A 4047-nucleotide genomic window follows, 5' to 3' on the forward strand; every position below is an offset into this window, starting at 1 on the left:
AAGTACTTAATGTTCCTGAGTGGTACACAGATGTTCCTCAATTTATGATGAGACTCTGTACTAATAAACCCATTGTAAATTGAAAATATCATAAATTAAAAATGCTTTTAATACACCTCGCCCACGGGTCATTACAGTTTAGCCTAGCCCACCTTAAACGTGTTCGGTATACTTACATTAGCCTACAGAAGGCAAAATCAGCTAAGCCTATCTTAAAATACAGTGTAGAATACATCACGTAATTTATTGAATACTCTACTGAAAGTGTAATACAGAATGGTTGTATGGGTACAAATTCAAAATCTGAAGTACAGTTTCTACTAAATGCTTGTCGCTTTTACACCATCATAAAGTGAAAAATCATTCAATCGAACCAGTAAGCTGGGGACAGTGTATACTCAAACATGTTTAAAATTGTAAATTCCATGTTATGTATATTTTACCACAAGAAAACAACTGACAAAAACATGTTAAAAGTCATGAAAACAGTGATCAGGGAGTGTAGAACGTACACTGGTAAATGTCTGTTATGATAAAATAAATTAAAATAGGCTTCCTAATGAAGATAATTTTTGTGCATGTTGAATGCAAAGGGATCCAGCCTCTGGTGCCTCTCCTCCCTGCAACAACACAAATTAAAGGGAAATTGCAAGTTGGTAATTTGTTATGTAATACAAATATCAGCTCGTCTGAGACACGACAGTAGATAGAATCAGATATTGCTAAAATTTTCTCAGTAATGAGAAAACCATTTATAAGATTTTTTTCCTTGAGCAATGAACAACAATAACAAAAAAAATAAAATTAAAATTACATCCTTATTCAATAAATACATGACATTGAGACTGAGAGGGGTGCAGCTGGATGATGTGAAAATATGGATGTGCTGCTTATAGTGTAGCAGCAAAAACTACAGAAGTAGGGCTTACCATGCCAAGACTGTTGTTGAAGATTTTCTATTTAGCACTATATGGCCTTGAGCTTTGGTTTCCCTCAGGATAAAATGGGACTCATAATGCCTTTCCTGACCTGGAATTAGAGGGAGTACATGCAACTTTGAAAAAGGTTTGCAAAATATCAGAATAATTTATTTATGCAGTACTAGAAATGGTTCAATAGAGACTTGAACACTATGGTAATACTAATCAAAACATATTTAAAATTTTCCTATAAGGTTGTAAATTCATTTTAAATTTACAAAATTGAATTAATTTTAAATATTTAATGGAGACAAATTATCTATTAAGGGTAGATTTGATTTTCAGAAATAGAGTTAGCCTAAGACCATTAAAATGGAATAAAATGGTTCATTTTATGCTCTTTGAAAACTCCCAGAAATGCTCAGATGAGGGCCAGCTGTCCAGAGTGGCAAATGTGTTCTTGATACTAAGGTCAGTTCCCTTGTTCTCTCAGGGCCTTAGTTTCTTTACACATATATAAATCAAGTGGTCATTTATGGTGTTTCAGGTTAAAATAGTTTGGGTATGGGGGCTCATGCCTATAATCCCAGTGCTTTGGGAGGCCAAGGCAGGAGGACTGCTTGAGGCCAGGATTTCCAGACAAGCCTGGGCAACACAGCAAGACCCCATCTTTACAAAAAATTAAAAAAAAAATAGCTGAACATGGTATTGTGTACCTGTAGTCCCAGTTACATGGGAGGGAGAGGCAGGAAAAACCCTTGAGTCCAGGATTTTGAGGCTGCAGTGAGCTATTATCCTGCCACTGCACTCCAGACTGGGAACAGGGTGAGACTCTGTCTCTGATATGGTTTGGCTCTGTGTCCCCACCCAAATCTCATCTCACATTGTAATTCCCATGTGTCAGGGAGGGACCTGGTGGGAGGTGATTGGATCACTGGGGTGGCTTCCTTCATGCTGTTCTCCTGACAGTGAGTGAGTTCTCATGAGATCTGGTGGTTTTAGAGTGGCAGTTCCCCCTGTGCTCTTGCTCTCTCCTGCCACCATGTAAGATGTGCCTTGTTTCCCCTTCACCTTCTGCCATGATTGTAAGTTAGGCCTCCCAGCCATGTGTAATTGTGCATCAATTACCTCTTTCTTTATAAATTTCCCAGTCTCAAGTATTCTTTATAGTAGTGTTAAAGTGGACTAATACAGTTTTTTAAAATAGAAAAAAACATATATATGTCCCAGTTTATTCTCTAAGTGTAATGGCAATAGTAGAAAGTGTGAAACAGTCTGACTTTTCTAAAACTTCCATTTCTTTACCTTTACATGTTCAGGACCCCTGGCCTGAGGGGTGACGTCAAACATTCTGGGTCCTATTTTGGGACATTGATTTGGATAATGAAGATTGACAATCTACAATCCCTGGTGGATGTCGCAAAGCTGCTTAGGATGAGGCACCATTGTAGTCTCTTGGGGAAATGATACATTAGGTTAGATCCACGTGGTGCTGCTGCAGTTGCCAGAGCTGCAATGCCTAACAGAGGGAGAATGGGAGGCCACAAAAGCTGGGCCAGGAAGTAAAGCAGCCCTTATGAGGTTGACACGCAGCTCCAGGCTGAGAAGCAGAAGGCCAGGGAAGAAGAAGAACAAGGAGAAGAAGGTGGAGATGGGGCATACCCCAAAAAGGAGAAGAAATCTAGACTCAGATGAGAATGAAAATGAAGAAAATGACTACCAGCAAAAGCACAAAGACATGGAAGGACTCATCAACATTAAGAACCCCAAGCAGGTAGGATAGACAACCAGAAGGGTCAAACAAGTGGATCTGGACAGGCTAAAGGAGATTTTAAGGAGAAAATGCACTAGCAGAGAAGACAAAGCAAGCCAAGGTGGGCCTTGCCTGGCTGGTGATCACCTGGAAACAGTGGGAGAAGGCTGCCAGGAAGAGGGAATTTGAGAGGAAAGCAAAATATGGTGCCACATTGTCGGGAAAATGAACATGGTTGCTCCCCTTGAAAAAATAAACACCACCTGCAGGAGGAGAGGCCAGGGACCTGGGCCAGAACCTCTGCTGTGTCTCACCTACCCTGTGCCCTGGCTCACTGCAGCAGCCCTTCAAGGCCAGAAGCCCCACGGCCCAGAGCATCCTCTTCATCTTGGCACAGAAATTGTTTAGGGAGGTGTCTGGGGGTGAGTGGGGGGAGAGTGGAGGAGGGACAGCTGTGATCTCTGAGACAGAAAGATGCAGGAGAGCATTTCATATGTAACAATTTGAATGTTTTTTGCTGTTTTTAGAATTCAGAACCCTTGTTGGGGTGCCTGAGAAGTGGAGTAAGAAGAGCTTCCATTTGTCTGGTAGATCGCATGTTAGTGGACGGTTATGCCAGGAGGCAGCTGCTGAGGGGTTTGCAACAACCGGCCCTGGTCTATATGCCTGAATGCTCATTCAGAATGGGGCTGTTATCTGCAGGCTCATGCCCCTGGGTCCCTGAGGGTCATGGCTTTGTCCCTGGCCAGTCCTCTCTGACCGGACTCAACGGAAGGAAGGAAGAAAGCAGAATTGCCCAAATGCTTTCTTTGGGTGATGCTGTTTTTGTTAAATTTCTTCCCCAGAAGTCCCTGACTAACTTTCAGTGTCCAGAAATATATTATATAGCCAAACTTAATGTGTTTTGAGTATGAGAGATTAACTATTTTTTCCCTGGGCACATTGTTGCCCCAGATAAAATTGTTTCTCTTAGTTAGAAAAACAAATGAATAACTAGAGATTCTAGCAGCAGTGTCTGTCACTAAGTGCTAGCCTGAATTCGTTGATGCTGCTGTGATTCTATGCTAATTTAATGTATATTACTTAAAGGAAATAGGGAGAGAGAAGCAAAATATTGTCCTGTCAGAAACTATCTAAAGAGAAGCATGTATGTGTAGAAAAAATTATGAAAGAAGTGGTTTTTCTTAGGAAAATCTTACCTTTTTTCTAGATGTCCCAATCCCTACCAGATGTTCCCTTTTGTCTGCCAGGTTTCTCCAAATAATCCTGACTTCCTGGATACATCCTGACTTCCTGGATACACCCACATAGAAACAGGTTGGGTTCTAGAAGAATTTGTCTGTTCTGTGTTCCATCAGAATCAGATTATCTCAG

The 4047-nt window shown here is 41.0% G+C and overlaps 1 protein-coding gene across 2 annotated transcripts in view; it reads right to left on the minus strand.

Annotated features, from left to right (window-relative positions):
* The window catches only part of XIRP2 (xin actin binding repeat containing 2), a 370218-nt gene extending 366253 nt beyond the window's left edge, over nt 1-3965 (minus strand). For both annotated transcript variants that reach the window (XM_055291905.2, XM_055291906.2), the window contains exon 1: nt 3873-3965. The gene's annotated coding sequence lies outside the window, so the exon portion shown is untranslated. The remainder of the gene's footprint in view (nt 1-3872) is intronic.
* Between the last annotated feature and the right edge of the window lie 82 nt (nt 3966-4047).

The sequence above is a fragment of the Symphalangus syndactylus genome, chromosome 9, assembly GCF_028878055.3.
Source record: "Symphalangus syndactylus isolate Jambi chromosome 9, NHGRI_mSymSyn1-v2.1_pri, whole genome shotgun sequence".
NCBI lineage: Eukaryota > Metazoa > Chordata > Mammalia > Primates > Hylobatidae > Symphalangus > Symphalangus syndactylus.